Raw genomic sequence first — 11316 nt, 5'->3', positions numbered from 1 at the left:
CACGACTACGCATCTGCGAACGCTTTTCCGTCTACGAAATGCAATTGCTAGACGTGAGCTATTGTGGAAACTCGGGGGACGCTTACTGCACGAGCGCAATACAACAAATAGTCACCTAAGCTGCTTGAAATGCCAAAACTAAATAAAAGTGTAAACTTGTTGTACAGGTACCTTATATTACCAAGGTCGGCGGAGCCCGTTCCGTGGCCTGAATTTGTTGTGAGCTCTGAGTACATGAGGGGAACTGTACGTGGATTTTTTAAGGAGCTGGTGTGGTCATACCATTTTCTTTCAGTGCGTTTTTCTTTAGAGTACCTAAGCGGGGTGAGTCAGAAGAAACTGTACAAAGATATCGTCGAGAGTGTATTGCCAGTGCCAATACACCGCAGCAAGTGTAATCTAAGGCCTGAGAGAGACGTACTTAAGCGAGTGAAAAGAATGACGATCCCAGGTGGAGTGAAATCCTTCTTTTTTAAACTCCATACTGGAACACTGGAAGTAAAGACCTGGATGGAGGAAAAGGGATGGTTTGTGCCATGGGGTGTGCACTGTTTTCTGTGTCGAAAGCCAGAAACAATTGAGCACGTGTTCTTGGACTGTTGGGGAGCGGTGTTCTTTTGGGACATCCTACAGAAAACACTCAAAAAAGATTTGCCTGTCGATGCTTACGGTATTATGTTTTTGAACGTTGAAAATGAGGACGGTGTGCCGCTTGACACAATTATGCTGTATGGACTACATAGCACCTGGAGGATGGCGGTACGCTACTCCGACCCAGATGCCAGGCTCATCAGACACTACTTCAAAGATTCAATAGGTTCTTTTGTACAGACACTGAAACTTCAGCCCTCTAAACCCGAGTGGCTACCCACAATTGAAGCATTGTTGGTAATGAAAGAATATTGACATCACCCCGCTTGCCCAAGAAGGGCTGTAGTTCTAGTGTTTGTATTGAGTATTGAGTGTACAGATTATCAGTTACGTGTGTCTTTGTTTGTTTTGTCATCCTGTCAAAGAAGGCAGTAAAGAAAAAAAAAGTGGCCGAGTGGTCTGGGGCGCTAGGTATGTTGCCGCAAGTGTTTTGCAAGTGACGAGTTCGAGTCCCCGCGGGTACTTGCTTTTTTTTTCTGCCGGTGTTTGCTCCATTGAGTTCACCTTTTTTTGGGCCGCAACGTTCATGGCTCCACGAACTAGTTGACAGAACGCGCGCAGGCTGGCACTGGCGCGCTAGCGAGTTCTCGTTAGCGTGCTGTTGTAACTAGTTCATAGAACGCGCGCAGGCTGGCACTGGCGCGCTAGCGAGGTCTCGTTGGCGTGCTGTTGCCACAAGCACCGACTGCTTGCGGGACAGCAACTGTTTGAATAATTGTCGGATTTTTTGCATGATACCCTAGAAAAAAACCACGTGGCCTGTGCACTTTTTCTAGACTTATCCAAAGCTTTTGATTCTGTTAGCCACAATATACTATGCAATAAACTTTACAATTATGGATTTCGATGACATTTTTACGACTTTTTAAATAACTACTTGTCCGATCGGTCGCAACTGGTGTGTTTAAATACAGGAAAAAGCTCATTACGAAGCTTACATTGAGGAGTTCCACAAGGATCCGTCCTGTCCCCCCTTTTATTTATTCTATATGTAATGACCTCAGTTCAGTTATAAGTAAATGTAATATATTTCAATATGCGGATGATAGGTTAATAATTTCCTGGCACGTAAATTATGACATCACCACGGCCGTTCTCCAACAGGATACCATTCAAGCAATGAAGTGGTTCGAAGTCAATCAAATAAGAGTTAACCTGAAAAAAAAACACAACTGGTCTGTTTTATAAATCCTTTAAAAATAGTGCACACCACCTTGCCCATTCTTCTTCATACAGATAAATGTTTCCCGTGTAAATGTATTCCAGTTTCTTACTGTGACGGTGTGAAATACCTCGGTATTCTTTATGACACTGACATGACCTGGAACTCTCACATGGCTTCGCTGTGTGCGCGACTGCGAAGAGTGGCATGTTTGACTTATCGTGTTAGAGCACTTGTACCCTCAACGGTAAACAAAATGATCACACATGCGCTAGCTTACTCCCATTTACGATATGAAACACGCAAATACTTTATTTGCTCTAATTTCTCGAAATCAAAAATAGACGGCTTGTTTAAAAATATCATTGACAGCATTGCCTATAGGATTGACATGCCTTCTGATATCAGTTTGTTCAGGGCGCTCGGTCTTCCTACCTTTGACACTTTATTTCTTTGCACGATCGTCCCTCGACACTTTTGGAACAAGAATTTCCTTATTCCACATTCTAAGCAAATACCTTTGCGTAATTCTCTCCGTTTTGTTGTTCCAAGAGTACGAACACGGTATGGTGAAAGTTTTAGAGCTTATTATTTGTTTAAAATTTTCAATCAACTTCCACAGTCGGTTTTAGATGAAGAAACACTACGTGGACTTAAACGAGCGTTTATGGATCTTCAAAAATAAACTGTCCTATAATTTGTGTCAAATGACTGTAACCATAAAAGATGCATGATTGAAGAAATTTTGTACGGCCTCCCTTGCAGTGTATTGCCCTTGTTGTTTTAAGGATTATGTCCTGATGCTCTATAGAATATCAATCGTCTGCTGTATGTCGTTGTTTTTATAGATCAGTTTTATTTGATAATTTCTATGGTGTGTGACGGACTAATTGAAGAGTCTATTTTGTTCGAAACCCTTTTTTTTTGCATTCCTACAACGAGGCACTGATGTTTTTTCTTCTGGTGGTTGTATTTTTTAGTGTTGCCTAGGGTGGTCTTGTACAGAGAATGTACTTTAAGACAGTATGTTATGCATTGTTTGATTCAGGGCTGGAACTTATTTTCGCCCCAGCTGCCGATTGTTGCCATACAAGCCCTTGTGGGGCTTCGGCAGGCTCGGAATTATAAAATGTATTTGTTTCAATGGAAATAAACGTATCATTATTATTATTGTTATTAATAATGTTATTATGCGCCTGAACGTTCTGTATCAAAACGTTCGTGGCCTATGGACAAAGGATAGTGAGTTTTTTTATTCCGTATCTTCATCCGATTTTCATAATATTATTCATACAGAAACCTGGCTTGAACCAGATATTGCCTCCGGGGACTATCTTACCGAAAATCTTAATGTTTATCGCAGTGCCCGGGACTGTACAAAAGGTAAAAGTTTTGGTGGGGGTGTTCGCATAGCTGTGGATCGTTCTATTACTTCCTTGAGGTGCAGTGATATCGAAACTGTGGATAAATCTGTCTGGGTTGAATTATGCTGCTCAGGTAAGCGGAATATATTAATTTCTACATTTTACTTTTCTCCAAATCTTCATCCATATGAGTATGAGTCAGGCATTTTGGCCATTGAAAACGTCGTCACTTCAAATCCCTGTCATGACTTCTGTATCGCTGGCGATTTTAACACACCTGGTATCCACTGGATGGATGGCACCGTCCAGCATAAATACCACTATGCCATAAGAAAAGGCACCTGCGTTCTCGACTTCATTTCTTTTACGGACCTCCAGCAAAAAAATGGTGTAAAAAACTGCAACAGAAACACGCTTGACCTGTGCTTTTCCAATCTCCATTCTCTCAGTGTTTCCAAGTCTGACTTTCATCTTGTGTGTCCTGACAAGTATCACCCCCGATCTTTCTTTACCGTGTTCCCCTCAGTTCATTCGCTCCTGTCCATCTGCCCGTCCTGCCTTTAACTTTGCCGATGGAGACTACGTAGGTTTCTATAACTACCTGTCGGAGTTTGATTGGTCTGAGGTTTTGAACGCTGGAAAAGTTGACGAGCAAGTCGAGCAATTTTCTTCTATTATGCAAGAGGATATGCGCAGATTCCTCCCGAGTTAGCGGCCCAGGAACTCTAGATTCCCCGCTTGGTTTTCAGGTGAGCTCCGCGTTGCCTTGAAACATAAGAAGCGTGCCCATCGGAAGGCGTGGCGGACAAATAGTGAGTCCAGGCAACAGCAATATGTCTATTACAGGTCTTTGTGCAAAGTGCTCTATGAGCGCGATCGGTTACTGTATATCTCTGCTGTTAAAAGTGATGCTACGCGGAGTTCCAAATGCTTCTGGAAGTACGTCCGTTTTCGCTCCGTCACGAAGAGCCGAGAACACATCAGCCTTCTCGATGAAAAGGGAAATGATATCGCCTCTGTTGCCGATGCATTTGCTGAGCAGTTCCGTTCAGTATTTGGACCCAATACCCTCTCCCGCGCCCGCAAACTGTCTTCTTCGAATTTCTGTAACACCCTTATATGCGAAGAAGACATTTTCAAGGCACTCACACAGCTAAAGCCATCTCTTTCCTCTGGTCTCGATGGAATTCCCTCCGTACTACTAAAAGCTTACGGGGTCATACTAGCTCCGATTCTCGCTTCTATATTTAACAACTCTATAAAATCATCTACCTTTCCGCGCCTTTGGAAAGTCGCGCGTATTGTTCCTGTGTTTAGGTCTGGTGTGAAAACAAAGGTAGACAACTACAGGCCAATTTCTATCCTCTGCTCGGCAAGCAAACTGTCCGAATCAATTTTGCACGTAATTTTGTCGAGTAGTGTCAAAAACATCCTTCTTCCAGAACAACACGGTTTTTTATCTGCCGCTCAACTACTACAAACCTTGTGTCTTTTATGTGCTTTGCCTCGGAAGCTGTGCATAGACGGGGTCAGCTCGATACCGTGTACTGTGACCTCAGCAAAGCGTTTGACGTAGTTGACCATTCCTTGCTTCTGCATAAAATATCTACTTCATTTCATTTATTGCATCCTTAAAGGCCCGAGGGCATTACATAAGGGGGGGGCAACAAATACGGTGTGAGGCTGTACAATCCAATATGAACAAATTATTATAAACAATACAGTTCTAAATACGCATATGGTAGTTTGGTCAAGAATGACAACAAAAACGAATCAAACAACAAAAAAAAGGAACGCTTTGACTGGGAATTAGAGTACAAAAAACTTGGCAAAAAAATTATACATACAGTACGCTGGTAGGATATATTTACAGCCACGGGTTATTGGGTGGAATCAAAGTGGGATTCCAATTTTGCGCGGAATGATGTGCGGTCAAGTGTGTCAACAATGGTGTCGGGGAGGTGATTCCAAAGTGTAATTGCTTGGGGGAAAAAGGAGTCGTTCATTGCGGATGTACGGCCGTTGATTCGTGCAATAGGGTTAGAATGGTTAATACGAGAAGAAGTTCTGTTAGGGGGCTGTAAAAGTTCGTGTCTCGATTTCGGGCGGAAAAAGAAACTGTGCAGGAGGCATAGGCGTGAGATGAGGCGGCGTGACGCGAGAGATGGCAGTTCGATTGATTGCTTTAGGGCGGTGACGCTGATTTCTCTGGAGAACTGTGAGGTTATAAAGCGGGCTGCGCGGTTTTGGACTGATTCTAGTTCGTTAGCGAGATATGCCTGGGATGGATTCCAAATGGACGATGCGTATTCGAGCTTTGGGCGTACGTATGTTAAGTATGCTAGTTTTTTAACGTCAGGAGATGCAGATTTTAGATTACGGCGCAGAAAACCAAGCGTGCGCAGAGCGTCTGAGCAGATGGACTGCACGTGCGGCGCAAATGAAAGAGATGGGTACATGTGCACACCGAGATACTTGTATGAGGAAGCCGAATCGAGAGGAAGCGAATTGATAAAGTAGGTGTGATGAACAGTGGCGCGCTTACGGGAAAATGACATCGATTTGCATTTTGTTAGGTTTAACGGCATCGATGAGTCTTGGCACCATAGCGCAACTGTGTCGAGGTCTTGTTGTAGTTTAGTACTGTTTTCAATGTTGTGAATGGGGGAGTATAGGACACAGTCGTCTGCAAATAGTCGTAGTTTTGTTTGAATATTTGTTGGCAGGTCATTTATAAATATTAAAAATAGAAGAGGTGATAAGCCTGCGCCCTGAGGGACGCCCGATGATACGTTAGTTAAAGAGGAGTTATGAGTATTGGCAGAGGTGAATTGTTTACGGTTAGAGAGGAAGTGTTCAACCCAGGAGACAATATTCGGTGCAATGCCAAGTGAATGAATTTTGCTAAGTAATAGATTATGTGGTACGCGATCAAAAGCTTTGGAAAAATCAAGGAATATGGCATCAATCTGAAGGTTATCATCCATGCTTTTTATTAGGTCGTTGGTAAACTCGGCCAATTGGGTCTCGCATGAGAAGTTGTTTCGGAAACCGTGCTGGTGGTTATAGAAGAAATTTATTGATTCAAGGTGAGTCGCGATGTGAGAAGATATAATGTGTTCCAGTAATTTAGAAGGAATGCTAGTCAGGGAAATCGGGCGGTAGTTTGCTGGATTAGTTCGCTCTCCTGTTTTAAAGATCGCTACTATTCGGCCTATCTTCCAATCGTCTGGAATTTCGCTTGTTTCAATGGACTGCATGAAGATGAGGCAAAGAATCTGACTAACCAGTGTGACGGTGTTAACTAAAAGTTTGGGGGTTATTTGGTCACATCCTGGCGCTGAAGATATCTTAAGACCAGTGATTAGTTTAACGATTCCTTCAGGGTTAAATGCTATTTCGGGGGATACAGCGCCGGGGCAACGGGTAGGTAGTCGTGTGGACTGTTTAGCGTTAGGGGTAGAAAATACCGATGAAAAGTAGTCATTTAAGGCGGTGGCAACGTTTTTTGTGTCCATTGGTTCTCCGTCTGGGTCTAGAAGATCTATGTTAGTACTTTGATTTTTGGGAGAGAGCATGCGCCAGAATTTAGTAGGATTTGAGCGGAGGATAGATAGTAGGACACAAGAAAACTATTTATCTTTGGCTTTTTGTAGTTCCTTAATTTGTAGTTCCTTAAAACATTCCCATTTGCTTCGTGGAGTTACTCAGCAGCTATCTTAATATTAGGTCATGTTTTGTCTCTGTTAATGATAAAGAATCTGCTGCCTACTATGCTTCCAGTGGTGTGCCTCAGGGATATGTTCTGGGGCCACTTTTGTTTTCTTTGTTTGTTAATGACGTCTCAGCCTCTATAAACAACTCTTGTTTTCTGTTATATGCTGACGACATCAAAATATTTAAAGAAGTCACTAGCGCTGAAGATTGCATAGCTCTTCAATCTGATGTGGATGCTTTTAGCAACTGGTGCTCTGCAAACTAACTTGCTCTTAGTGGCACTAAAACGAAGGTGATGTCCCACACTCGTAAAACAAGCCCCATACTTCATCCGTACGTTGTGAAAAGTGTGCCACTACTGCGTGTGTTGCAAATATCTGACCTTGGAGTGGTATTTGACAGTGCGCTAAACTTTTCTGCGCATGTAGATTCTATTTCTAAGAGCGCCCTTCGCCGCTTGGAGTTTGTCTGTCGAATATCAAGAGAATTCAGCAACCCTGTCTCACTACTAAAGCTTTCTTTGTCTGTTGTCCGCCCTATTTTAGAATATTCCTGTGTTGTTTGGAACGGCACGTGCCAGTCGAACAGTAATATTCTTGACAAAGTACAAAATAAGTTCATATCTATCCACAAACATCGTTTCTCCCGCCACAGTGGCAATGGTTCAGACATTTTTACTTCTTATCCTCACCAAAGTTTGTAGTCAAGACGAACCAATGCTGACCTAATTTTTTTATTTAAACTTGTACACGGGATTATTTCTTGTTCGGAGTTGCTTGCAAATGTAAATCTTAGAGTACAGTCAAAACTTACCAGTAAGTCTCCTATACTTCGTACCGGTAAGACATGCAATATAAACTGCACATTGTACCGCCTTCAAGAAACATACAATCTCTACTTCCATAATATTGACCTGTTTCATACACCCCTTCGGTCTTACATGTGCGACCTTCTGACTTCTGTCTCTCCCTGACTTGGTTCCGAGCAGTTTTAATTCTATTTTCATTGCCCTATTTCCGTATATGTTGCTTGCCTTTGTTACTGTTCCTACTCATATATATCTGCCCGTTTGTATTGTCAGAATCTTTATGACACTGTGTTCTATCGTTTCGTGATTGTTCCAACTTTAGTGCGCAGAAATCATTGATTTTGTTAAAGGACCTTTATTCTTCATTCTAGTTTTTTTCTTCGCTTGTATTTTCTTGTTCTTCTCACGCGTGGATGTATTTGGGTCGTCGTCTGTCTTTTTCTTAAGTGCGCCAGACCAAAGGCTACGGCTGTACCTGGGCGCTATAATAAAGAGATTGATTGATTGAATGATTGATTGATTGATTGATTGATTGATTGATTGATTGATTGATTGATTGATTGATTGATTGATTGATTGATTGATTGTTATTTCAATTGTTCAGCAAGCAATGCACATGTTTATACCAAGAACGTCCGGAAAGAAATCTAAATTACCGTACTGGTTTTCTGCGCCATTGCGAAATGCTTTAAAATGTAAAGCCCATGCTCACAAGAAAATTCGCGGGCAGCAATCCGATGCTTGAAAAAAGGAGTTTAGGTATTTCAGAGCCCTGTGTAAAGAGCTGTATGATCGCGATCGGTCAGACTACATAGCCAAGGTAGAAATCAGCGCTACGCGCGACCAGAAACGTTTCTGGCAGTATGTTCGCTTTCGATCTGCCGGCAAGGTTGCCGAAATCGTTAACCTTCTAGACGACAATGGAAACCCGATTGAATACGTTGCTAATGCCTTTGCGGATCATTTTAGCTCTGTATTTCTAAAGGGTGAAATTAAAATTTGGTCCAACTCTTCCTCTGCGTCGTCTAAATTCTACGTTCCCAGAATCAGTGAGGACGACGTTCGGAAAGCCCTGAAGCGCCTTAAACCGTCATTTTCCTGTGGTCCTGATGGCATTGCTCCCGCAATATTAATAACCAATGGGGAGCTTCTGATTCATATACTAAAAGCTATATTTATTAATTCAATTCAATCTGCTACTTTTCCAGCAGCCTGGAAATTAGCACGCTTGGTCCCTGTCTGCAACACTGGTGCTAAAGATAGTGCTAGAAACTAGCAGCCTATTTCGCTTCTGCGTGCCGCATCTAAGCATTTTGAGACTGTGTTGCACGATGTTTTAACTTCCAGTGTTAAGGGCATACTAATTTACGAACAGCACGGGTTTATGTCCGGAAGTTCCAGAACCACTAACCTCGTTTCTTTTCTGCAGCGAGCGCCTGAAGCGGTTCATCATAGAGGCAACATCGATACTGTGTTTTTTATGTGGTCAGTCACCCATTGTTAATTTCTAAACTGTCACTCCTGAACATAAATATTTCGTTTCTTGTCCTTCTAATTATTTAATTACATGGGCGGACCTGCAGCGTAAATGTTAGCGGGCAGCAATCCTATCGTTACTGCGTCTCAAGTGGTGTGCCACAAGGGTCTGGCCTAGGCCCTCTTTTGTTTTCTTTATTCGTCAATGATATTCCAGCTGCTATAAGGCATTCTTATTTTTTAGTTGATGCTGATGACATCAAGATTTTCAAGGAAGTTTCACGTCTTAGCGACTGTAGGCATTTGCAAAGAGACGTGGATGCATTTACACTCTGGTGTAAAGAGAACGAACTCATAGTGAGCGCAGCGAGAACCAATGTGTTGTCGTACACGCGTAAAACAGACTGCCTGCTTTATCACTACTTAGTTCATCATCTTACTTTGCCTCGAATCTCGATGACAACTGATCTTGGCGTGCTCCTTGATAACCATCTGAATGTTACACCGCACGTTCGATTCATCAAACAGCGAGCTCTCCGCCGCTTCGGCATGGTCTGCCGGATGTCTAAAGAATTCCGTAGTGCAAAGTCCTTCCTGAAACTGTACTCCAGTGTCTGTCGTCCCGTGCTGGAATTTGCTTCGGTTGCCTGGAATGGTACATGGAAATCTAACAGCAGGGCCATTGATAAAGTGCAGAATAAGCTGCTGTCCATACTTAGACATTGCTTCCCTCACGAGTATCACCGTCTTGACTCTGGACCACGGTATTGGCAAGTGCTGCCTGAGGTAAAGGCTAGGCGCGATACAGCTGACCTCATATTTCTTTTTAAGCTCATTCATGGGAAAATTAGCAGTTTGGAACTTCTTTCTGAGCTCCAGCTAAGAGTGCCTTATAAGCCACAAGAAAATATCATCCTTTTTGTACCCTCAGCTCCTGTAACCGACATTGGTCGCTGTTCAGGCTGCAGAGCACGTGTAACTTCTATTCTGCAGAAGTAGATATTTTTAACAGCTCCCTCAATCAGTTCACTTCAGAACCTTGCAGAATCTCATTAGCTAATAGGCTCCCTCCTATTCTCTTACATGGAACTATATGGAATATTTCTTTGTTCGGTCATACTGAATGGATCTTGTTCTGGTTATAGTAACTTCGTTTTACCTGCTCGCCTTACTTTATGGATAGTATGCTGTTTTTACGACTTTTTTGTTGTTTTTCATTTTATGGATTCCTGTTATAACGTTACACAACTATCTGTAATACGCAGATGTTCTGTTTCATCTGTACGATGTAATTACCAATTCTGTTGTATCCTGTCAGTTCTGTTTGTGTTTATTTCATGTAGTGTATACGGTATCTACGTTTTCATGTGGTTTGTACGGTATACTTCGTACTATACATTGTAAACGTTATTTTTTTTACTCTTCTCTCTTTTACGCTGTCAAAGTGTTTTTTCTTTCATTTCTTTCCCTTTTTTCACTTGTATCCATCTGTGTGCCTTCACCAAGGCCTCACGGCTGTTCCTGGGCACAATAAATATACATAATTGATTGATTTATTGTTTAATAAACACCGCAGCTCACCGCTGCCATACATCGTTATAGCAAGTGGTTTTGTCAAACGCTGACAATTCGTGTTTGGAATGCGAGTCGGTGTAACACTATATAGAAACAATATGCCATGAGATCCTGCTTGGCAGTACAGGTGAGGAAAGGTAAACGCCACAATTCACACAATGCACACGGCTCAAGAGTTGGGGTTTTATTCACAAAATGCACAGTTTAGTGAGCCAGTGATGCGTAGTTCGCACTGTAGACATTCAGTTTTGATAGATGTGGTGAGTAAGAAAATGTCTGTCAGACAACTACACAAACTTTTAAAGACCATTTTCATGGGCGTACTGGGTGATTACTTCTAGAGTACTGAGATCAGCACGGACGCGATGACATGCTGCAGTTCACTCGCTGTCTGTTGACATAAAAGCTTATGGAAGTCAGGACCCGCTGCAAATAAACTCAATTTAAGTGTAACACATTGTTTTATGTCATAACGACTAGTCGGGCCATCAGCACAAGAGGGATTCTCCTGGGCTGCCCACTTGTGCAAAATGTGTCGGCTTCGGGCTGCATTTGCCTATACA

This window comes from Haemaphysalis longicornis, unplaced genomic scaffold (assembly GCF_048455015.1).
Source record: "Haemaphysalis longicornis isolate Haplotype H1 unplaced genomic scaffold, Haemaphysalis longicornis Haplotype H1 scaffold_7, whole genome shotgun sequence".
Classification (NCBI taxonomy): domain Eukaryota; kingdom Metazoa; phylum Arthropoda; class Arachnida; order Ixodida; family Ixodidae; genus Haemaphysalis; species Haemaphysalis longicornis.
The sequence above is the reverse complement of the archived record's forward strand: the minus strand, read 5'-3'. Positions refer to the sequence as shown.